Genomic DNA, 26,159 nt, shown 5'->3' with positions numbered 1-26,159 from the left:
CAGGTATTAACCGTAGCTTTAACCCTAACTCTACGGTAATTAACACAAACTTTTTAAAATCTAAATCTTGACTTAAAGGTAAAGTCACGTAGAATGAGAATAAAATAATAAAATAAAACAATAAAATTCTCGCGACGTTTCGGCCACAACACAAGTGGCCTTCTTCAGGTGAAAGGAACAAACCTGTCGGGACGACAGAGCTACATTGTTTTATTTTATTATTTTGTTCTCATTCTACGTGGTGACTTTACCGAAAGAACCAAAGAAGATGAATCCTTGCAGTCACGAAAGCTTTAAATCGAAATCTTTACTTAAAGCTTTCGCGACAGCAGGAATTCATATTGTTTGGGTCTTTCGGTAAAAACTAACAAAACAAATCTAGACTCGAAACTAATTTCTGTAGAACAGTTTTTTGGCGTTCAGTTTGTTGTCTTCTGATTAGCGCGGTTGGCTACGTACGGTGCGAACGAATTTCAACAACAATACAAACAGTCATTAACCATAACTCTGACCCCAACTTTACAGCAATTAACCATAACTCTAACCCTAACTCTACAGTAATTAACCATAACTCTAACCCTAACTCTACAGCAATTAACCATAACTCTAACCCTAACTCTACAGCAATTAACCATAACTCTAACACTAACTATACAGTAATTAACCATAACTCTAACCCCAACTCTACAGTAATTAACCATAAGTCTAACCCTAACTCTACAGCAATTAACCATAACTCTAACACTAACTATACAGTAATTAACCATAACTCTAACCCTAACTCTACAGCAATTAACCATAACTCTAACCCTAACTCTACAGCAATTAACCATAACTCTAACACTAACTCTACAGCAATTAACCAAAACTCTAACACTAACTCTACAGTAATTAACCATAAACTCTAACCCTAACTTTACAGTAATTAACCATAACTCTAACCCTAACTCTACAGCAATTAACCATAACTCTAACCCTAACTCTACAGCAATTAACCATAACTCTAACCCTAACTCTACAGCAATTAACCATAACTCTAACCCCAACTTTACAGCAATTAACCATAACTCTAACCCTAACTCTACAGTAATTAACCATAACTCTAACCCTAACTCTACAGCAATTAACCATAACTCTAACCCTAACTCTACAGCAATTAACCATAACTCTAACCCTAACTTTACAGTAATTAACCATAACTCTAACCCTAACTCTACAGCAATTAACAATAACTCTAACCCCAACTTTACAGTAATTAACCATAACTCTAACCCTAACTCTACAGTCATTAACCATAACTCTAACCCTAACTCTACAGTAATTAAACATAACTCTAACCCTAACTCTACAGCAATTAAACATAACTCTAAGCCTAACTTTACAGTAATTAACCATAACTCTAACCCTAACTCTACAGTAATTAAACATAACTCTAACACTAACTCTACAGCAATTAACCATAACTCTAACCCCAACTTTACAGTAATTAACCATAACTCTAACCCCAACTCTACAGTAATTAACCATAACTCTAACCCTAACTCTACAGCAATTGAATCATTTGGCGGCACCCCGGGGTCCCGCAAAGCTCAGGTCAATAATAATAATTATTGTTCAGTCCGCCCCACTACGTGATCCCGACAGCAACGCGCCGCCCGCCCGCCCGCCCAGACTCGCCGTGCCAACAAGCCCCAGCAGCAGGCGGCGATCGACACGACGGGCGCCACCCATACCGGCCAAACGCGAGCCCCGGGGGGCGTCGTCACCGCGGTCGCGTGCGGCGACGACGCCCTCCGGTCAGCCGTCGACCCTCGGCTTCTTTGCCAAGGCGAGCCCCGCCGCCGCCCCCCCCCCCCGGGCAGTGAATTTAACGTGTTTGTGTAAATTTTCAACTTTTTACGAAACTTAGTGTCCCCGAGTAGCTCTCGACGAGGCACATCGATTGACCGCTAGTTTTGTTGTTGTCGGTAAGGCAGCAAGACTCGTGTAGCCACGCGGTTATTCCCACCCCGGGGCAGTGATGGGACCCCGGTGTCCCGGCAATTGCTTCAATTAACCATAACTCTAACCCTAACTGTACAGCAATTAACCATAACTCTAACCCTAACTCTACAGCAATTAACCATAACTCTAACCCTAACTCTACAGTAATTAACCATAAACTCTAACCCTAACTTTACAGTAATTAACCATAACTCTAACCCTAACTGTACAGCAATTAACCATAACTCTAACCCTAACTCTACAGTAATTAAACATAACTCTAACCCTAACTCTACAGCAATTAAACATAACTCTAAGCCTAACTTTACAGTAATTAACCATAACTCTAACCCTAACTCTACAGCTATTAACCATAACTCTAACCCTAACTCTACAGCAATTAAACATAACTCTAAGCCTAACTCTACAGTAATTAACCATAACTCTAACCCTAACTCTACAGCAATTAAACATAACTCTAACCCTAACTCTACAGTAATTAAACATAACTCTAACCCTAACTCTACAGCAATTAAACATAACTCTAAGCCTAACTCTACAGTAATTAACCATAACTCTAACCCTAACTCTACAGCAATTAAACATAACTCTAACCCTAACTCTACAGTAATTAACCATAACTCTAACCCTAACTCTACAGTAATTAACCATAACTCTAACCCTAACTCTACAGCAATTAACCATAACTCTAACCCTAACTCTACAGCAATTAAGCATAACTCTAACCCTAACTCTACAGCAATTAACCATAACTCTAACCCTAACTCTACAGTCATTAACCATAACTCTAACCCTAACTCTACAGCAAACAGGCCCCTGCAGGGTGGGCTGGTAGGAACATTGGAATTTTGTGCAATTTTATTTTTACACCCCAACAGCACGAGATTTCACTTCGTTAAAGTATTGAAAGGGGACGGACGGACGGACACATTAATCTATTGCAGGCTGGTACACTCAGTTTACAACTTCGTTCCTACCAGTATTAAACATAACTATAACCCTAACTCTACAGAAATTAAACATAACTCTAACCCTAACTCTACAGCATTTAAACATAACTCTAACTCTACAGCAATTAACCATAACTCTAACCATAACTCTACAGCAATTAACCATAACTCTAACCCTAACTCTACAGCAATTAACCATAACTCTAAGCCTAACTTTACAGTAATTAACCATAAACTCTAACCCTAACTCTACAGCAATTAAACATAACTCGAACCCTAACTCTACAGCAATTAACCATAACTCTAACCCTAACTCTACAGTCATTAACCATAACTCTAACCCTAACTCTACAGTAATTAACCATAACTGTAACCCTAACTTTACAGCAATTAACCATAACTCTAACCCTAACTCTACAGCATTTAAACATAACTCTAACCCTAACTCTACAGCAATTAACCATAACTCTAACCCTAACTCTACAGTAATTAAACATAACTCTAACCCTAACTCTACAGCAATTAACCATAACTCTAACCATAACTCTACAGGTATTTAGCGTAACTTTAACCCTAATGCTAACCCTTACCTCTGTAAGTTCTACCTCTTACCAGCCTGTCATAAAGTACCAAACTTATAGCTCTACCCCCATCTCTAACCCTGACCATGTAAGTTAATAATAAACCTAACCCCAACTTTAACCCAGCCTGAATGGGGAACACAACTCTGCCCTTTATCCGAACTCTTAAAAGTCCGACTATAGCTCTACCACTGCTCTTGGCTTGCAAATCTCGACGCAAATTTTAACTCTACCACCGCACGGTGAGTGGGTGAGTGAGTGAGTGCATTTATGATCGAGTAGTTGCAAGTGTGAAGGAGTGAATGCACAAAGTTACTGGTAGATGGAGCGAGCGAGCGAGCTAGCGAGCTATTGTGTGATGGGGGTGAGTGAGTGAGGTACTGGGTGACGCGTGAGTGAGTGAGCAACTGAGTGGCTTAGTGTGTGGGCGAGTGAGTGAGCGAGCGAGCGACCTAGTGAGCTATTGTGTGATGGGGATGAGTGAGTGAGCAACTGAGTGGCTTAGTGTGTAGGCGAGTGAGCGAGTGAGTGAGCGAGTGAGTGAGCGAGCGAGCTAGTGAGCTATTGTGTGATGGGGATGAGTGAGTGAGGTACTGGGTGACTCGTGAGTGAGCAACTGAGTGGCTTAGTGTGTGGGCGAGCGAGTGAGTGAGCGAGTAAGTGAGCGAGCGAGCTAGCTATTGTGTGATGGGGATGAGTAAGTGAGGTACTGGGTGACGCGTGAGTGAGTGAGCAACTGAGTGGCTTAATGTGTGGGCGAGTGAGTGAGTGAGCAACTGAGTGGCTTAGTGTGTGGGCGAGCGAGTGAGCGAGCGAGCGAGTGAGCGAGCGAGCCATTTCATGTGCGAGTGATTTTCTGCGCTGGCGAGTGAATGAACGGGTGGTGGCGTCGTGTGTGTCGGTGAGCGAACGAGATTTTTGGTGTACGGGCAAACTCGCTCCACGTTCTTACGTACGTGGGCGAGTGAGCGAGTGGTTCGGTGTGCAATTGCGTGAGTGAGCGAGCGTGTGAGCTATTCAATGTTGGGATGAGCGAGCGAGCGTGTGAGCTATTGAATGTTGGGATGAGTGAGCGAGCGTGTGAGCTATTCAATGTTGGGATGAGCGAGCGAGCGTGTGAGCTATTCAATGTTGGGATGAGTGAGCGAGCGTGTGAGCTATTGAATGTTGGGATGAGCGAGCGAGCGAGCGTGTGAGCCATTGAATGTTGGGATGAGCGAGCGAGCGTGTGAGCTATTGAATGTTGGGATGAGCGAGCGAGCGTGTGAGCTATTCAATGTTGGGATGAGCGAGCGAGCGAGCGTGTGAGCTATTGAATGTTGGGATGAGCGAGCGAGCGTGTGAGCTATTGAATGTTGGCATGAGCGAGCGAGCGTGTGAGCTATTGAATGTTGGGATGAGCGAGCGAGCGAGCGTGTGAGCCATTGAATGTTGGGATGAGCGAGTGAGCGAGCGTGTGAGCTATTGAATGTTGGGATGAGCGAGCGAGCGAGCGTGTGAGCTATTGAATGTTGGGATGAGCGAGCGAGCGCGAGGCTCGCGTTAAGAAATCCGGGGAGACGAGACGAAAAAACGTCGTCACCCGCCGCGGTGGGACGGAGAGACGACGGAGCGAGCGATGCTGGCGAAACTCACCGCGTGCCGGGGCGGTGTTTGCGGGGAGGTGTTGTGCGGAGCAGGATGAGAGAGGACGCCAGCGTTCAGCGGAGGGGGGGAGAGAGAAAGCCAGCGACACTTTCTATCCTAGGAAGGACAGACACAGACAGAGACGCGCTCGAGTCCAGGTAGGGGAGTGAGAGAAAGGGAGGGTGGGGGTGGGAGACACCGACACTTTCTATCGCAGACAGGAGGAGCAAGAGAGAGAGAGACGTTCTGTATCACAGGCGCAAGTCACGGGACACAAGGGAGAGTGCGGGGCCCACAAGGGGCTTACACAGGAACATTTTTTGGTGAAAATTTGAGAGAGAGAGAGAGCGGTGGGGGGGTGAGAGAGAAGGGAGGGGGAGCGAGAGGGAGCTGGTGGGGTGGGGTGGGTGGAGGCAGCCAGAGAGAGAGAGAGAGCAGGAGGGAGAGAGTGAAAGGAGAGGAAAGAGGGAAAAGGAGAGTGAAGGGGGGGGGAGGAAAGAGATGCGTTGAGAGAGCTTAAAATAAATTATAGCGAGTGGTAGACTGGTTAAGATAGAGGGGGAAATATACAGAGGGTAGACACGGAGCGGGGGGTGGGGGGAGTTGAGAGAGCTTAAGAGAGAGAAGGGACAGCGATGGGTAAGAGGAAGAGGGGAGAGATAAAGAAGAGGAAAGAGAGTGGGAGGAAACAGAGAGAGGGGGGAGTTTAGAGAGTTTAAGAGAGAATAGCAGAGACGGGGGGGGAGTGGGGGGGGCAGAATGGATATGGGCTGGGTAGAGTTAGGAATAGAGGGGAGAGCAGAGGGGGTGATAGGGGAGAGTGAGCGAGAGAGATGATGAGAGGCGAGGGAGATGGGCGGGGAGAGGGGAGAGAGAGGAGAGAAAGTGAAGGGGAGAGAGAGGAGAGAGCTGTTGCTCATTGTGAATTCATTACTCATAACTGAACTTTGGCAGCCTCACTGTCCACTCATACTCAATAGAGGATAATTACATAAACGATACATACTCATGCGCACACACATACTCACTCATACATACACACACATACTCACTCATACATACACACACACATACTCACTTATTACATACACACACATACTCACTTATTACATACACATACACTCACTCATACACACACACATACTCACTCATACATATATACATACACACGCATACCGATACTCACTCATACATACACACACATATATATAGACTCACTCACACATACCGATACACACTCATACACACACACATACTTACTCACTCATGCACACACACACATACCTAGACTCACTCACTCATACAAGCACACACTCATACATGAACACAGATACCGATACTCACTCATACATACACATACTCACTCATACATGCACACACACTCGTACACACACTCGTACATACACTCGTACATACACTCGTACATACACACACATACCTAGACTCACTCATACATACACACATACATACACACATATATACATACAAAGATCCCCCATATAGCCTGTAACAGACTGTAGGGGCAAGTGCTGTTAGCGAGCACCTATGGAGGCCGGAACGGTACACGAGGGGGTGGGTGGCCAGCACCACGCCCGACCGCCTTTGTCTCCCTAGTGGCGATGTTTACACACCGCACCAGGTACTCATTTGAGGCTGAGTCGACCTAGGGGAGGCCCGGGACCGGTTCAGATAATCGTCACCGGTGTTGGCCGTGAGCGGGAATCGAACCCGGGTCGCCAGGTTCATAGCGCAGCGCGTTAACCGCTACACTATCGCTCCCCACCGATACTCACACTCATACATGCACACACATACCTATACTTACACTCATACATGCACACACATACCGGTACTCACACTCATACATACACACACATACCTAGACTCACTCAGACATACACACACATACCTTTACTTACACTCATACATGCACACACATACCGATACATACATACACATACACACACCGATACTCACACTCATACATACACACACACATACCTCGATTCACTCATACATACACACACACATACCTAGACTCACTCACACATACATACACACACATACCTAGACTCACTCATAAGTGAGGGAAAAAAGTATTTGATCCCCTGCTGATTTTGTACGTTTGCCCACTGACAAAGAAATGATAAGTCTATAATTTTAATGGTAGGTTTATTTGAACAGTAAGAGACAGAATAACAACAAAATCCAGAAAAACGCATGTCAAAAATGTTATAAATTGATTTGCATTTTAATGAGGGAAATAAGTATTTGACCCCTCTGCAAAACATGACTTAGTACTTGGTGGCAAAACCCTTGTTGGCAATCACAGAGGTCAGACGTTTCTTGTAGTTGGCCACCAGGTTTGCACACATCTCAGGAGGGATTTTGTCCCACTCCTCTTTGCAGATCTTCTCCAAGTCATTAAGGTTTCGAGGCTGACGTTTGGCAACTCGAACCTTCAGCTCCCTCCACAGATTTTCTATGGGATTAAGGTCTGGAGACTGGCTAGGCCACTCCAGGACCTTAATGTGCTTCTTCTTGAGCCACTCCTTTGTTGCCTTGGCCGTGTGTTTTGGGTCATTGTTATGCTGGAATACCCATCCACGACCCATTTTCAATGCCCTGGCTGAGGGAAGGAGGTTCTCACCCAAGATTTGACGGTACATGGCCCCGTCCATCGTCCCTTTGATTCGGTGAAGTTGTCCTGTCCCCTTAGCAGAAAAACACCCCCAAAGCATAATGTTTCCACCTCCATGTTTGACGGTGGGGATGGTGTTCTTGGGGTCATAGGCAGCATTCCTCCTCCAAACACGGCGAGTTGAGTTCTGACCACAACACTTTCACCTAGTTGTCCTCTGAATCATTCAGATGTTCATTGGCAAACTTCAGACGGGCATGTATATGTGCTTTCTTGAGCAGGGGGACCTTGTGGGCGCTGCAGGATTTCAGTCCTTCACGGCGTAGTGTGTTACCAATTGTTTTCTTGGTGACTATGGTCCCAGCTGCCTTGAGATCATTGGCAAGATCCTCCCGTGTAGTCCTGGGCTGATTCCTCACCGTTCTCATGATCATTGCAACTCCACGAGGTGAGATCTTGCATGGAGCCCCAGGCCGAGGGAGATTGACAGTTATTTTGTGTTTCTTCCATTTGCGAATAATCGCACCAACTGTTGTCACCTTCTCACCAAGCTGCTTGGCAATGGTCTTGTAGCCCATTCCAGCCTTGTGTAGGTCTACAATCTTGTCCCTGACATCCTTGGAGAGCTCTTTGGTCTTGGCCATGGTGGAGAGTTTGGAATCTGATTGATTGCTTCTGTGGACAGGTGTCTTTTACACAAGTAACAAGCTGAGATTAGGAGCACTCCCTTTAAGGGTGCTCCTAATCTCAGCTCGTTACCTGTATAAAAGACACCTGGGAGCCAGAACTCTTTCTGATTGAGAGGGGGTCAAATATTTATTTCCCTCATGAAAATGCAAATCAATCTATAACATTTTGACATGCGTTTTTCTACATTTTGTTGTTGTTATTCTGTCTCTCACTGTTCATATAAACCTACCATTAAAATTATAGACTGATCATTTCTTTATCAGTGGGCAAACGTACAAAATCAGCAGGGGATCAAGTACTTTTTTCCCTCACTGTACACACACATACCTAGACTCACTCACACATACACACACATACCGATACTCACACTCATACATACAAACATGCCCATACTCACACTCATACATACACACACATACCGATACTCACTCATACATACACACATACCTAGACTCACACTCATACATACACACACATACCGATACTCACTCATGTATGTATGAGTGTTAGTATAGGTATGTGTGTGTATGTATGTTTGAGTGAGTATGTGTGTGTATGTATGAGTGAGTATGTGTGTACAGGTATGAGTGAGTGTGTGTACATGTATGAATGTGTATAGGTATGTGTATGTATGTATGAGTGAGTCTAGGTATGTGTGTATGTATGAGTGTTAGTTTAGGTATGTGTTTGTATGTGTGAGTGTGAGTATCGGTATGTGTGTGTATATGTCTGAGTGAGTCTAGGTATGTGTGTGTATGTATGAGTGAGTGTGGGTATGTGTGTGTATGTGTGAGTGAGTATAGGTATGTGTGTATGTATGAGTGAATGTAGGTATGTGTGTGTATGTATGAGTCTAGGTATGTGTGTGTATGTATGAGTGAGTATCGGTATGTGTGTGTATGTATGAGTGTGAGTATCGGTATGTGTGTGTATGTATGAGTGAGTCTAGGCATGTGTGTATGTATGAGTATGTGTGTGTATGTATGAGTATTGGTATGTGTGTGTATGTATGAGTCTAGGTATGTGTGTGTATGTATGATAGTTTAGGTATGTGTGTGTATGTATGAGTGTTAGTTTAGGTGTGTGTGTATGTATGAGTCTAGGTATGTGTGTGTATGTATGTGTATGTGTGTGAGTATCGGTATGTGTGTATGTATGAGTATGTGTGTGTATGTGTGTGAGTATCGGTATGTGTGTGTATGTATGAGTGAGTGTGTTCGCCGGGTTCGTAGCACGGCATGCTAACCACTCCACTACCGCTCCCCGACTCGCACACTCGTACATACATGCACACACACACTCACTCACATGGCTCAGACTCGTTCCTGACACGCTCATACATACACACACTCTCGCACAACGAGAAACACTCGCTTGCTCAGACACACTCACTCACACTCCCCGATGACATAAACTCACACGCACTTCGTCCGACAACACCCACCACTCACACACAACACACTCCATGACCCACACTCACACACACTCTCTCTCTCGGGTCACGTGTGTGAACCCCCTTAGCCGGTGCCTCTTGGTCACGTGACGCGTGGGGCCTCATTGCCCCCTTGCTGACTCTACTCTCTCCCCACTACCCTCTCCCGACACCGGCCCTCCCCTCCTGCTCTCTCTCTCTCTCTCTCCTTTCACTCTCCCCTCCTCGCACTCACTTTCTAAACCATGGTCCCTCCTAAACTCTCTCCATCCTCTCTCCCCATCCTCTCTCCATCCTCTCTCCCCATCCTCTCTCACTCCCCCCTCACTCTCGCCTCTCTCTCTCTCCTTTCACTCTCCTCTCCTCTCACTTTCTAAACCATGGTCCCTCCTAAACTCTCTCCATCCTCTCTCCCCATCCTGTCTCCATCCTCTCTCCCCATCCTCTCCCCATCCTCTCTCACTCCCCCCTCACTCTCGCCTCTCTCTCTCTCTCCTTTCACTCTCCCCTCCTCTCACTTTCTAAACCATGGTTCCTCCTAAACACTCTCCATCCTCTCTCCCCATCCTCTCTCCATCCACTCTCACTCCCCCCTCACTCTCGCCTCTCTCTCCTTTCACTCTCCCCTCCTCTCACTTTCTAAACCATGGTTCCTCCTAAACTCTCTCCATCCTCTCTCCCCATCATCTCTCCATCCACTCTCACTCCCCCCTCATTCTCGCCTCTCTCTCTCTCTCCTTTCACTCTCCCCTCCTCTCACTTTCTAAACCATGGTCCCTCCTAAACTCTCTCCATCCTCTCTCCCCATCCTCTCTCCATCCTCTCTCCCCATCCTCTCTCCCCATCCTCTCTCCATCCACTCTCACTCCCCCCTCACTCTCGCCTCTCTCTCTCTCCTTTCACTCTCCTCTCCTCTCACTTTCTAAACCATGGTCCCTCCTAAACTCTCTCCATCCTCTCTCCCCATTCTCTCTCCATCCTCTCTCCCCATCCTCTCTCCATCCTCTCTCACTCCCCCCTCACTCTCGCCTTTCTCTCTCTCTCTCCCGTCACCCATATCCCCAGGATCTTACTCTCTCCTCTCTATTTCTTTAAAAGTTTATACGCAGCATATATCTACGCTGCAACCGTGAAATTTGAATCTCCAATTGTCGTCTCTTAAACGGACCTGTAGCGCTCACTCCCCAGTATTTTTTTTAGATGTTGGATAACGCGTACAGTATAACCCTGTTATAAAACGTGGACACACCACTGTATACATCATCATCATCGGCCACTGCCAATCCACTGCTGGATGGAGGCCTCCCTTCCCAAACCGCCGCTGCCACCTCTCACGGTTTTGCATTGTCACAAGCCACCCGGCACTACTGCTCTATGCACCAGGAGCGGATTTTAACCGTCGCTCCATCTCCTCCGTGGTGGACGTGCTCTCAGGCGACGTGTTCCATCCCTCGGCTGCCGCTAACAAAACTAAAACTAAACCATTTTTTTTTATTTTACCAGGCGAGGCCCCACTGAGTCAAAAATTGCTCTTTTTCAGAAGCGACCTTACCTCGAATGAGAAGCACAACGAAGTGGCTCATCATCATCATCACGTGGACATTTAGAGCAGCCAAAAACTCTTAAACGCGTGGTGACGTTGAATCTAAATGCGGAGGGGAAAAAGCGGAGGACCCGGAGAAAAATCCACGCGACCACGGAGAGAGAGAGAGACACGCAGACTCCAAATATACAGCAGTGGTCGGGATCGAACCCGCGACCTCCTGCGTACCAGGCAAGGTAGTTAACATCTCCTAGCCACCGTGATGATGATGAGAGAGACACGCAAACTACAAATATACAGCAGCAGGCGTCAGGGTCGGGATCGAAGCCACGACCTCCTGTACAGCAGGCGAGGTAGTCAACATCTCCTAGCCACCGTGATGATGATGACAGAGATGCAAACTCCAAATATACAGCAGGCGTCAGGGTCGGGATCGAACCCACAACCTCCTGAATAGCAGGCGAGGTAGTTAACATCTCATAGCCACCGTGATGACGATGAGAGAGAGAGAGAGACACGCAAACTCCAAATATACAGCAGGTGTCAGGGTCGGGATCTAACCCACGACCTCCTGTATAGCAGGCGAGGTAGTGGGTATGAAGTATACAGCAAATCCTCGATTAACGTAGCTAGATGTGTTCCTTCGAAGTGCCGGCGTTCAACGACAAACGCGCCACAACTAAAGCGGTTTCCCCGGTACGTAATGTGACAACGATAAAGTCCGGCGAGATTATGGACCCACACGGCGGCAACCCCGCGGGGTCCCATAGCTACCCCGGCTCTCACACGATGTCCGTGACGCGGCGATTCTTAGTTCTGGTGATGGCCGGCGATGCGGCAACCGACTCATCTCGACGAGCTGTACCCACGATGCACCGTTCGGAAGTTGACATTGTCGACGGCGGATTTTGTTCTGCTGGCATTTGGCGTTTCGACATCGTGGAGTGGCACCGGCTTTCCGATTGATTGGTACGTTAAGCAGCACCCCTGGAAAAAAACAACAACAACAACAAAAAAGCGTCCCAGAAATAAAAACGTTTAATTGCCTCGGCCATCTCGTATTATTTGGTAACCCCGAGGTACCGCCAGGAGGATCACTTGACGTACCGCTACCGCACAGTGAGATGACGGCACAAAGTGCTGAGGACACACCAGCCGCGTCAGCGTTGTGGTTAACCGTCTCGCCTGGCACGCCAGGAGGTCGTGGGTCCGATCCCGAGCCTAATGCCTACTGCTGCATATTTGGAGTTTCCAGATCTCTCGCCTCTCTCTCTGTCTCTCTCTGTCTCTCTTTCTCTGTCTCTCTCTCTGTCGCTCTCTGTCTCTCTCTCTCTCTCCGTCTCTCTCTCCGTCTCTCTCTCTGTCTCTCTTTCTCTGTCTCTCTCTCTGTCTCTCTCTCTTTGTCCGTGGTCGCGTGGATTTTTCTCTGGGTCCTCCGGTATTATCCCAACCACATCTGGAAACACGCGTTTCAGAGTTTTGTTTTTTTGCTGCCATAAATTGGCACGTGACGATAAGCCCCTCGGATGGGCATTCATTATGCGGCCAGGTCGCTTCTTAAAAGGAAAAAACAAGAAGCCCCAATAGCTCAGTGAGCCTTACAGAGTAAAAATAAAGATCGATACTCTTTGGTTATTTCGGTAAAGTAACGTAGAAAGAAAATAAACTAAGTAATAGAGTACGGCGTTTCGATTGCTACACGAGAGAGTGTGACTCTCTCTCTGTCTCTGTGTGTCTGTGTGTCTCTGTTGTCTCTCTGTTGTGTCTCTCTCTCTGGGTCTCTGTGTTGTCTGTGTGTCTGTCTGTGTGTCTCTGTTGTGTCTCTCTCTCTGTCTCTGTGTGTCTGTCTGTGTGTCTCTGTTGTATCTCTCTCTCTGTCTCTGTGTGTCTGTCTGTGTGTCTCTGTTGTGTCTCTCTCTCTGTCTCTGTGTGTCTGTCTGTGTGTCTCTGTTGTGACTCTCTCTCTGTCTCTGTGTCTGTGTGTCTGTCTGTGTGTCTCTGTGTTGTCTCTCTCTGTGTGTCTGTCTGTGTGTCTGTGTGTGTGTCTCTGTTGTGTGTCTCTCTCTGTGTGTGTCTCTGTGTGTCTGTCTGTGTGTCTATGTTGTCTCTCTCTCTCTCTGTGTGTCTCTGTGTGTCTATGTGTGTGTCTGTGTGTCTCTGTGTTGTCTCTCTCTGTGTGTCTGTCTGTGTGTCTGTGTGTGTGTCTCTGTTGTGTCTCTCTCTCTGTGTGTGTCTCTGTGTGTCTGTCTGTGTGTCTATGTTGTCTCTCTCTCTCTGTGTGTCTCTGTGTGTCTGTGTGTGTCTCTCTATTGTCTCTCTCTCTGGGTCTCTGTGTTGTCTGTGTGTCTGTCTGTGTGTCTCTGTTGTGTCTCTCTCTCTGTCTCTCTGTGTCTGTCTGTGTGTCTGTGTGTGTGTCTCTGTTGTGTCTCTCTCTGTGTGTCTGTCTGTGTGTCTGTCTGTGTGTCTCTGTTGTGTCTCTCTGGGTCTCTGTGTTGTCTGTGTGTCTGTCTGTGTGTCTCTGTTGTGTCTCTCTCTCTGTCTCTGTGTGTCTGTCTGTCTGTGTGTCTCTGTGTTGTCTGTGTGTCTGTCTGTGTGTCTCTGTTGTGTCTCTCTCTGTGTGTCTCTGTGTGTCTGTCTGTGTGTCTCTGTTGTGTCTCCCTCTCTGTGTCTGTCTGTGTGTCTGTGTGTGTGTCTCTGTTGTCTCTCTGTTGTGTGTCTCTCTCTGGGTCTCTGTGTTGTCTGTGTGTCTGTCTGTGTGTCTCTGTTGTGTCTCTCTCTCTGTCTCTGTGTGTCTGTCTGTGTGTCTGTGTGTGTGTCTCTCTCTCTGTCTCTGTGTGTCTGTCTGTGTGTCTCTGTGTTGTCTCCCTCTGTGTGTCTGTCTGTGTGTCTGTGTGTGTGTCTCTGTTGTGTCTCTCTCTCTGGGTCTCTGTGTTGTCTGTCTGTGTGTCTCTGTTGTCTCTCTCTCTCTCTGTGTCTCTGTGTTGTCTCTCTCTGTGTGTCTCTGTGTTGTCTCTCTCTGTCTGTGTGTCTGTCTGTGTGTCTATGTTGTCTCTCTCTCTGTGTGTCTCTGTGTGTCTGTCTGTGTGTCTTTGTTGTGTCTCTCTCTCTGTGTCTGTCTGTGTGTCTGTGTGTGTGTCTCTGTTGTCTCTCTGTTGTGTCTCTCTCTCTGGGTCTCTGTGTTGTCTGTGTGTCTGTCTGTGTGTCTCTGTTGTGTCTCTCTCTCTCTGTCTCTGTGTGTCTGTCTGTGTGTCTGTGTGTGTGTGTCTCTGTTGTGTCTCTCTCTGTGTGTCTCTGTGTGTCTGTGTGTCTGTCTGTGTGTCTCTGTTGTGTCTCTCTCTCTGTGTCTCTGTGGTGTCTCTCTCTGCTTGTGTCTCTCTGTGTGTCTCTGTTGTGTCTCTCTCTGTGTGTCTCTGTGTGTCTGTCTGTTTGTCTGTCTGTGTGTCTCTGTTGTGTCTCTCTCTCTATGTCTCTGTGTGTCTGTCTGTGTGTCTCTGTTGTGTCTCTCTCTGTGTGTCTGTGTTGTCTCTCTCTGCTTGTGTGTCTGTCTGTGTGTCTCTGTTGTGTCTCTCTCTGTGTCTCTGTGTGTCTGTGTGTCTGTCTGTGTGTCTCTGTTGTGTCTCTCTCTCTGTGTGTCTCTGTGTTGTCTATCTCTGCTTGTGTGTCTGTTTGTGTGTCTCTGTTATGTCTCTCTCTGTGTGTCTCTGTTGTGTCTCTCTCTCTGTGTCTCTGTGTTGTCTCTCTCTGCTTGTGTGTCTGTCTGTGTGTCTATGTTGTGTGTGTCTCTCTCTGTGTGTGTCTGTGTTGTCTCTCTCTGCTTGTGTGTCTGTCTGTGTGTCTGTCTGTGTGTCTCTGTTGTGTGTCTCTCTGTGTGTGTCTCTATCTGCTTGTGTGTCTGTCTGTGTGTGTCTCTCTGTGTCTCTGTGTTGTCTCTCTCTGTGTGTCTGTGTTGTCTCTCTCTGTGTCTCTGTGTGTCTGTCTGTGTGTCTCTGTTGTGTCTCTCTCTTTGTGTCTCTGTTATGTCTCTCTCTGTGTGTCTCTGTGTGTCTCTGTGTTGTCTCTCTCTGCTTGTGTGTCTGTCTGTGTGTCTCTGTTGTGTCTCTCTGTGTGCGTCTCTATCTGCTTGTGTGTATGTCTGTGTCTATGTGTGTGTCTCTCTGTGTCTCTGTGTTGTCTCTCTCTGCTTGTGTCTCTCTATGTGTCTATGTTATGTCTCTCTCTCCCTGTGTCTCTGTGTGTCTCTCTCTGCTTGTGTGTCTGTCTGTGTGTCTATGTTGTGTGTGTCTCTCTCTGTGTCTGTGTTGTCTCTCTCTGCTTGTGTCTCTCTCTGTGTGTCTATGTTGTGTGTCTCTCTCTGTGTGTCCCTGTGTGTCTCTCTCTGCTTGTGTGTCTGTCTGTGTGTCTATGTTGTGTGTGTCTCTCTCTGTGTGTGTGTTGTCTCTCTCTGTGTGTGTCTGTGTTGTCTCTCTCTGCTTGTGTGTCTGTCTGTGTGTCTCCGTGTCTGTGTTTTGTCTCTCTCTCTCTCTCAAATCTACTTCTACCTGATGACGATTGCCTTGCGTTGCAATCCAAACGTCATACTCTATCAATTAATTTACTTCCCACGTGACTTTACCAAAAGAACCAAAGAGTTATACTGGTAGGAACGCAGTTGTAAACTGAGTGTGCCAGCCTGCAATAGATGAATGTGTCCGTCCGTCCGTCCCCTTTCAATACTATAACGAAGTGAAAAATTCCAATGTTCCTACCAGCCCACCCTGCAGGGACCTGTTAGAGGTGATGATGGCGGTGGTGGCTATGGAGGGGTTAGTGGTTATAGAGATGGTGGTTGTGGAGGGGTTAGTGGTTATAGAGGTGGTGGTGGTGGTTATAGAGGGGTTAGTGGTTATAGAGGTGGTGGTGGTGGTTATGGAGGGGTTAGTGGTTATAGAGGTGGTGGTGGTGGTTATGGAGGGGTTAGTGGTTATAGAGGTGGTGGTGGTTATGGAGGGGTTAGTGGTTATAGAGGTGGTGGTGGTTATGGAGGGGTTAGTGGTTATAGAGGTGGTGGTGGTTATGGAGGGATTAGTGGTCATAGAGGTGGTGGTGGTTTTGGAGGGGTTAGTGGTTATAGAGGTGGTGGTGGTTATGGAGGGGTTAGTGGTTATAGAGGTGGTGGTGGTTATGGAGGGATTAGTGGTCATAGAGGTGGTGGTGATGGTTATGGAGGGGTTAGTGGTTATAGAGGTGGTGGTGGCTATGGAGGGGTTAGTGGTTATAGAGGTGGTGGTTATGGAGGGGTTAGTGGTTATAGAGGTGGTGGTTATGGATGGGTTAGTGGTTATAGAGGTGGTGGTTATGGATGGGTTAGTGGTTATAGAGGTGATGATGGCGGTGGTGGCTATGGAGGGGTTAGTAGTTAAAGAGGTGGTGGTGGTGGTTATAGAGGGGTTAGTGGTTATAGAGGTGGTGGTGATGGTTATGGAGGGATTAGTGGTCATAGAGGTGGTGGTGGTGGCTATGGAAGGGTTAGTGGTTATACTGGTAGGAACCAAGTTGTAAACTGAGTGTACCAGCCTGCAATAGATTAATGTGTCCGTCCGTCCGTCCCCTTTCAATACTTTAACGAAGTGAAATCTCGTGCTGTTGGGGTGTAAAAATTAAATTGCGCAAAATTCCAATGTTCCTACCAGCCCACCCTGCAGGGACCTGTTTCCTGCAGTTGCGAAAGCTTCAAATCAACTTTAAAGATCGATAACAGATACGCGGCATTGTATATAGTATCAGTACGCGTTGTGTATATATCGCTCTATACAACATGCAGAGTACCCAATGCTTCGGTTTCTACTCCCAGTGGGGGTCCATGTTAAGGTCTCTCTTGTTTCTCTGCCCTCACTCCTCCTCGTTCCCACTCTCTCGCTCTCCTACCCACAAATTTGCTCTCCCCGCCCCTCCTCCTCTCTCTCTCCCCCGTCCCACTCGCTCTCCCCTCTCTCCGCCCCTCTCCCTCGTGCCCTCAAATGCCCTAATCTCTCCCTCTCATTCCTATACACTCTCACACCACTCCCTCCCACACACTTTCATATGCTCGCTCTCTCTCTCGCTCTCACTCTCTCCTGCACACTCTCTCCCATTCTCAGACACTCACCTCGTCTCCTACACTCGTGTCCATCTCCTTCTGTCTATCTAACGCAACCAGTGGTCTCCCTTGTACATTCTGACTCTCCAAATCTGCATCACTCTCTCGTGCGTGTCTCTCTGTCTGTGTAGTGGGGAGCGGTTGTGCAGCGGTTAGCGCTATGAACCCGGCGACACGGGTTCGATTCCCGCTCACGGCCAACACCGGTGACGATTATCTGAACCGGTCCTCCCCCGGGTCGACTCAGCCTCAAATGAGTACCTGGTGCGGTGTGTAGTAAACATCGCCACTGGGGAGACAAAGGCGGTCGGGCGTGGTGCTGGCCACCCACCCCTTCATACCGTTCCGGCCTTCATGGGTGCTCGCTAACAGCACTTGCCCCTACAGTCTGTTACAGGCTACAAGGGGGAATCTTTGTGTCTTTGTGTGTTTGTCACTGTCGTTCTCTGCCTCTGTGTGTCTGTGTGTGTGTGTCTCTGTCGTTCTCTGCCTCTGTATGTCTGTGTGTGTGTCTCTGTCGTTCTCTGCCTCTGTGTGTCTGTGTGTGTGTGTCTCTGTCGTTCTCTGCCTCTGTATGTCTGTGTGTGTGTGTCTCTGTCGTTCTCTGCCTCTGTGTGTCTGTGTGTGTGTCTCTGTCGTTCTCTGCCTCTGTATGTCTGTGTGTGTGTGTGTCTCTGTCGTTCTCTGCCTCTGTGTGTCTGTGTGTGTGTGTGTCTCTGTCGTTCTCTGCCTCTGTGTGTCTGTGTGTGTGTGTGTCTCTGTCGTTCTCTGCCTCTGTATGTCTGTGTGTGTGTGTGTCTCTGTCGTTCTCTGCCTCTGTATGTCTGTCTGTGTGTGTGTCTCTGTCGTTCTCTGCCTCTGTATGTCTGTCTGTGTGTGTGTCTCTGTCGTTCTCTGCCTCTGTATGTCTGTGTGTGTGTGCGTGTCATCTCTCTCTCCATCTGTCTCTTTGTGCACCTCTGCCGCTGATTCTGCGTCTTTGTGTGTAGGTTTCCTAGGTCTCTGTGCGTGAGCGTCTCTCTGCGAGTTTGCGCCCGGAATTTCCCCTTCTCGCCGCCCGGTGTCCGTGGTTGTCTCTGTGTCCCTGTGTCCCCGTGTCTCCGTCTCGCGTGTTCTCCGTGTGTCTCGGCGTGCCTATCGCCGTTTTGTGGAACCGCATCCCCTGTGACCCAAGGTTGCGTTTTGATGCGTCTCTCTCGCCCGCTGCGTGCTTGTGTCTGCATTTCTCTCTCCTCGTCCGTCTGTGCGTGTCTCCCAAGACTAAGGGGCCGTTCCTAAATGACGTCACGCACTTGGGGGGGCGGGGGGGTGGGGGGTGGGGGGTGGGGTCAGACATTTGTGACGATGTGTGACGAGGGAGGGAGGGGGGGGCGTTTGAGAAATGTGACGTCACGTCAAAATGCGCAACTCTAAATAAATATAGACACAACACGTTAATTAAATAAACTTTTTTTTAAAATAAATGTTTTCTCCTACAACGTCAGAGTGCAGCGCCACATTAAATACGCGACTACGATGTGACAATAGTTTAAAGTGATTTGAAGCATGTTTTTTTTTGGGGGGGGCGGGGGGCAGAGCTTTGTGACGTCATATTTGAGGGGGGGGGGGCTGACTTTTTGTGACGCCGTGTAACGATGGGGGGGGGGAGGGGTCAAAAATCGTCCAAAATCGCGTGACGTCATTTATGGACGACCCCTGATATCTGTGTGCGTGTGCAGAGTCTCCCCGTCTCTTTTTTCCCTGTGTTCCCATCCTTTTGTATTTGTCCCCGTGCAAGTGATTCTCTGGACCCGTGTCCCTCCGTCACTGTCCCTGTCCCTCTCGCTCTGTGTCATTGTCCCCGTCTCTCGTGTCTCTCTACCTGTGCCTCTCTGCGTCTCCGTCTCTCCGTGCGTCTCCACGGTTCCGTGTGGTTGACAGCGATGATGGTTGCCAGCCCAATGAACCCAAGGCCTTTGACCTTTCCCACCAACACCCGGGGCAGAGCCTAGAGAGAGAGAGAGGGGAGAGTGAGGCAAGAATGAGAGAGATGGAGCGAGGGGAGATGGGAGGGCATGAGCGGGCGAGAGAGTGAGGAGAGAGGGAGGGGAGAGGTAGGAATGAGAGAGATGGAGCGAGGGGAGATGCAGGGCATGAGGGGGCGAGAGAGTGAGGAGAGAGTGAGGAGAGAGAGAGGGGAGAGGTAGGAATGAGAGAGATGGAGCGAGGGGAGATGCAGGGCATGAGGGGGCGAGAGAGTGAGGAGAGAGTGAGGAGAGAGAGAGGGGAGAGGTAGGAATGAGAGAGATGGAGCGAGGGGTGATGGGAGGGCATGAGGGGGCGAGAGAGTGAGGAGAGAGAGAGGGGAGAGGTAGGAAAGAGAGAGATGGAGAGGGGAGAGATGGGAGAGCATGAGGGGGCGAGAGAGTGAGGAGAGAGAGAGGGGAGAGGTAGGAATGAGAGAGATGGAGAGAGGGGAGATGGGAGGGTATGAGGGGACGAGAGAGTGAGGAGAGAGAGAGAGAGAGGGGAGAGTGAGGCAGGAATGAGAGAGATGGAGCGAGGGGAGATGGGAGGGCATGAGGGGGCGAGAGAGTGAGGAGAGAGAGATAGTGGGGAGAGAGGGAGAGTGATGGGAGAGTGCAAGACGGAAGAGTGAGGAAACAGGAGCGATGGAGAGGGGATTGAGGAGAAAGGGTCGATCGTGGTGAGATATTGATTTGTGAGTGCACGGGGAGAGAGTGATGGGGAGATGGATGAGATTCAGGTGAGGGTCACGTGACAGTGAGGGAAGGGAGAGGAGAGGGCCGTTTGACTGTGGGAAGGGCTGCGTGCAGATGCAGCACTTGTCGTAGTTATATAAAAAAAGAGAGCGAGAGAGTGAGCGAGAGAGAGCGAAATGGAGTAGGAAGAGAGGGGGCAGAGAGAGAGAGAGGAGGGGCAGAGAGGGGGGTAGAGAGAGAGAGGGAAGGGGTAAGGAGAGCAGAAAAAAATATTTTGTTGGGTCTTTCATTTAAAAGGGGGGTTTACATAAAGCAAAACATAAAAAAACGAAATGACGAACGGAGCAAAGTGCCGACTACACCGAGCATCTTCTCGTTTCCTCTCTGATCGTAAAAAAGAAAGAGAGAATGATGACGATTATGCGAGAGAATGCGATGTGTGACCGGGGCGAGATAAGAGGGGAGAGTGAATGAAGAGATGGCGGAGATACGTAGGAGAGCGTGGAGAGAGCAATCGGATGGAGAGAGGGAGAAACGCACACAGAGAAAGCGGGAAGAGTTATGGAGGGGGGAGACAGTGTGAGAGATACGGGAGAGAGAGAGGGAGAGAATAATGAAGGGTTGCTATAGAAGGAGAGAGGGCAGAGAGCGACTTGACAGGAGAGTGAGGGCGTGAGAGATGCGACACATGGGAGAGTGGGCATGGGAGAGTGGGCGTGAGGGTGGGTGTGAGAGACAGAGATGCATACCTCAGCAATCACCATCATCATCATCATCTTTTCACGTCATTCTCATCAGAGGCCACGTAGCCCATGAGCAACACATCAGCATCATCATCACCACCACCATCATTACTACAACCATCATGAACAACATCACCGTGACTATTTTCATCGGTACCGCCACCACCACCACCACCATCAATCACCTTTAAACATCACCATCGTAACATTGGGATCAACACAGCCCATCAGCAGTAGCTTCATCATCATCACCACAACCATTAACATCATCATGACCATCATCATCACCACAACTATCATCATATTCACTACCCCTACCATCACCGCTAACGCATCACTACCATCATCTTTAAACATCACTATAGTAACAGTGAGATCCACACAGCCCCACAACAACAAGAGAAGCATCGTTATCAGCAGCATCAATATCATAACCAAACATCCCCCGTGTAGCCTGCACAGACTTTTTGGGGCGAGTGCTGTTTGCGAGCACCTATGAAGGCCGGCACAGCACATGAGGGGGTGGGTGGCCAGCACCACGCCCGGCCGTCTTTGTCTCCCCCAGTTGGCGAAGTTTACCACACACCGCGCCATAAGGCCGAGTGGACCTAGGGGAGGCCGCATCGACACCATGACCACCACGATCAGCAGCCACCACCACGATCAGCAGCCATCACCACGATCAGCAGCCACCACCACGATCAGCAGCCACCACCACGATCAGCAGCCACCACCACGATCAGCAGCCATCACCACGATCAGCAGCCATCACCACGATCAGCAGCCACCACCACGATCAGCAGCCACCACCACGATCAGCAGCCATCACCACGATCAGCAGCCATCACCACGATCAGCAGCCACCACCACGATCAGCAGCCATCACCACGATCAGCAGCCACCACCACGATCAGCAGCCACCACCACGATCAGCAGCCATCACCACAATCAGCAGCCATCATCGCATTTGCCCTCAACACCAATTTACAATCGGAGCACGAAACGTCGTACTCAGATTGTAAATGTTGTGGCTTGGCTCTCCAACACCCCGGTGTACTGTACTAGTATACTACACTATACACTACACTATGCACTACACTATACACTACACTATACACTGCACTATGCACTACACTATACACTACACTATGCACTACACTATACACTACACTATACACTGCACTATATCCTAGTGCTGTACTAGTATACTACGCTATACACTACACTATACACTACACTATACACTAGTGTTGTACTAATATACTACACTATACACTAGTGCTGTACTAGTATACTACACTATACACTAGTACTGTACTAGTATACTACACTATACACTACACTATACACTAGTGCTGTACTAGTATACTACACTATACACTACACACTAGTGCTGTGCTAGTATACTACACAATACAGTACACTATACACTACACTATACACTAGTGCTGTACTAGTATACTACACTATACACTACACACTAGTGCTGTACTAGTATACTACACTATACACTACACTATACACTAGTGCTGTACTAGTATACTACACGATACACTACACTACACACTAGTGCTGTACTAGTATACTACACTAGACACTACACTACACACTAGTGCTGTGCTAGTATACTACACTATACACTACACTATACACGAGTGCTGTACTAGTATACTATACTATACACTATACTACTATACACTACACACTAGTGCTGTACTCGTGAGTAATTGGCCACGTTCTGTTTACGTGACAACCATTACTAGTTGGCTGTGTCGGGTGGTGGCGGGTTTTAACGACACATTTATCGATTTACACGATCTGACACAAAACAAACTCGAGTGTGGATGATATTGGTCGTGAAAGCAAACTACGCGTTAGACTGAACTATTTATTTTATTTGCTTTTATTGTAATTTTCCGTGAGCAAGGTCACGCTTGTAAATGAATCGTCAAACCTCGTCTCTAAGAGTTCTTTCCCTGGTTACACAAAAAAAACTACTTGAAATCGAAACAACCATTATCCACCAACCATCATAATCACGACCATCATCATAATCACCAACACCATCATAATCACCACCACCGTCATAATCACCACCATAAATCATCAACACCACCATCATCATTACCACTACCATAATAATCGCCAACACCATCACCACCATAATCATCACCACTACCATCATCATCACCACTACCATCATAATCGCCAACACCATCACCACCATAATCATCAACACCATCATCACCACCACCACCATTATCAACGACCACCATAATCACTACCATCATAGGAGCAACCATCCATTCAGGGTCGACAACAGGGTAACTACTCGAGTGAGAACTCAAAACATGTACTGTACCTTAAACACAGGATTGCAATGCGCGTGAATACAATTGCACATTGTTAATGCCGATTAATAATCTTTAAGTTATTTTCACACACATACACACACGCACGTGTTCGACACATTTTTTTAAAACATAAAAAAATATCTCATCACTTACAATGCGGTGGTGATGAACATTTCACGACAAAAAAAACCATTACGGCCACCCGCCTCCATCTCTGTACCGTGACACGTGGCTCTGGCCAATCAGAACCGCCCCTGCTCTCAAGAGGTAAAGGCGCAATCCTGCAACAGCCTTCACCGGACATTTTTTAAAATATATATATACTTTAAATATCAACATTATTTCGGAGTGATACTTTGTGTGCGCATTCAAAGTGGGGCTTTCTGTTGTTACTCAACAGCCGCTAAGTGTAACTATGCAATGCATCCACACCCTCTTTTCTGGCCTATCTCTATTTACATGTCACGAAGAAGGGCCATTTCCCGAAACGTCGTACATTATATTAGATTTGTTTGATATCGTAAGGCCCCAACATTGTTGTTGTTATTGACGAAAATGTTGAGTATAGTCGTTTTTTACACGTTTTTTTATTAATTCTGTCTATTGTTGTATCCTCAAATCTTGTAACTCAATTGTAACCCACTTCCCAATGTGGTATCGACTGCAAATTTGGTATACTTATGTCATACTGATGACAATTACTATATTCTATCATAAAATATTATATATATTTTTTAAACATTATTCTTTAAATGTTATGTTTCGGCTTGGCTCTAATTGTCCACGGTAATCTGACGTTGGCTGTAAATGGCAAGCTTCGGGGCCACTTCCTGGAGTCGTGGAGTTCTGACATTACGAGTGCGGTACAAATTTTCTTGCTGTGGTTTTCACACCTGATGACGATTGCTTTTGTTGCACTCGAAACGTCGTGAGAATTGTATTGTTTTATATATATTCTTATTTATATATGTTTTTCTTATTTTATTGTTTCCCTTCTACGTGGTGACTTTACCGAAAGAACCAAGAATATGAGTACGGTACATTTCATCATTAAAACGTGTTAAAAAAAAGTTTTTTAAAAAAAATATTACTTATTTTTTTACCTGTGTTTGTGCACCACTGCCAGTTGCACCACCAGCATCACCTTTATACCCTCCGCAGGGACCCACGTGACTGATGTTGTACCCAGCAGCGTGATTTGCGTAACTCGCCTAACTATCGTGGGGGGCAGGGGGCAGTGCCGGATTTTTTCTAGTAGCAAAAGTAGCTGATACACATGTAGTACATATATACTACTACATATGTAGTATGTAGCTACTACATATGTAGTAGCTCCAGCGCTGATCCTCCAGCCAGTCTCGTCCTTTCACCTGATGAAGGCCGCTTGTGTTGTGGCCGAAACGTCGTGAGAATTTTATTGTGTTATTTTTTTTATCAATTTATTATTTTATTCTCATTCTACGTGGTGACTTTACCGAAAGAACCAAAGAAGATGAATCCTTGCAGTCACGAAAGCTTTAAATCGAAAAATAAGTAATGTTTTTTTAAACGTTTTTTTTGTTAAAAACACGCTTTAATGAAATGTGCCTTACTAGTAATGTAAGAACTCCACGACTCCAGGAAGTGGGCCGCGAAGCTTTGCCACAACGTAAGGAATCGTGGACAATTACAGCCAACGTCAGTTGAGCGTGGACAATTTAAAAAAAGAATGTTTAAAATATATATTTTTATTGATAGAATATAGTATTGTCATCAGTGTGACATAAGTATACTAAGTTTGCAGTCGATATCACATTTGGAAGTGGGTTACCATTGAGTTACAAGATTTGAGGATACAACAGACGAGTTGAGTTAATAAAAAGCGTTGAATAATAAAAAAAATATTTTAAAAAATCAAATATTGCCGCAACCACCCGATCGATTGACGCACCCCTCCAACCCCGAGTGAGTTAACGATGCCGTTACGCCACTGGTAGCACCGCATACCGATCACTGCACCTAGCCTGGCACAAGCGCCGTGGTGATGTCACCGCCCACTCAGTGGTGGACGGCGGTGATTGTTGTTGTGGCGCTGCAGGCGCGACACGTGGTCAACGGCAGAGGAGAACGAAGCAACATCCGCTGTTGTACTCTACCTCACTGTACTTCTACGCTCCCCACGTACGCCAACCTCGACACCCACAGTATTAACCAGGCCTGTGGTCGAACGTGACGATTCTGAGTGTGATGATGATGATGGTGACGACACCCGCGGTATTAACTCGGGCAGCCCCTGGGGTTCTTACCGCCATCTCCTGCAGCAGCAAACGCGCTACCGTTATTAATGTTATTATTATCACGGCTATTGTTGTCTCTAAAGGGGTGTGCAAGGGGGGTAGGGTTGATGGGTGGGGGTTGGGGCTGAGGGGATAGGAACGCGGTGACCCCCCCCCCTCCACCACCACCACAAGACTCCCTTACCCCCCCCCCTGGCTGGGGTCACACAGAGGGTGAGACACAGGCTCAGAGGTCAGAGCCGGGTCAACGTGGGGGGGGGTGGAGGGGAGGACACTTCTCAAAAAGTGGATTGCGTTAAGTGCTTGTGTGTGCGCGCGCATAGCCATTGTGTATGAAAAAAGCACGACCATAGTGGATAAGGCAACTAAAACAGTCACTAGGATTGGGTAATACATATTGCTTGAGAAGGAATACCTCGTACTCCTAGGTTATTTCGGTTAAAGTCACAGAGCATGATGGATTCCTGCAGTCACGAAAGCTTCAAATCAACATTGAGGGAAT

At 47.4% G+C, this 26,159-nt stretch overlaps 1 protein-coding gene across 2 annotated transcripts in view; it reads left to right on the top strand.

Moving 5' to 3' along the window:
* Positions 1-26,159, top strand: part of LOC142906260 (uncharacterized) — a 45,587-nt gene that overhangs the window by 16,180 nt on the left and 3,248 nt on the right. Inside the window, exon 3 of one of the 2 annotated variants that reach the window (XM_076053695.1) lies at positions 25,459-25,541. The exons of the other annotated variant lie outside the window; for it this stretch is intronic. The gene's annotated coding sequence lies outside the window, so the exon portion shown is untranslated. The remainder of the gene's footprint in view (positions 1-25,458; positions 25,542-26,159) is intronic. 2 annotated transcript variants of the gene reach the window in all.

Source organism: Petromyzon marinus, chromosome 62 (genome assembly GCF_048934315.1).
Source record: "Petromyzon marinus isolate PM22_M1 ecotype Great Lakes invasive population chromosome 62, UKy_Petmar_22M1.pri1.0, whole genome shotgun sequence".
Classification (NCBI taxonomy): Eukaryota; Metazoa; Chordata; class Hyperoartia; order Petromyzontiformes; family Petromyzontidae; genus Petromyzon; species Petromyzon marinus.
Note: the sequence above shows the minus strand (reverse complement) of the source record. Positions and strands in the feature narration are given on the sequence as shown.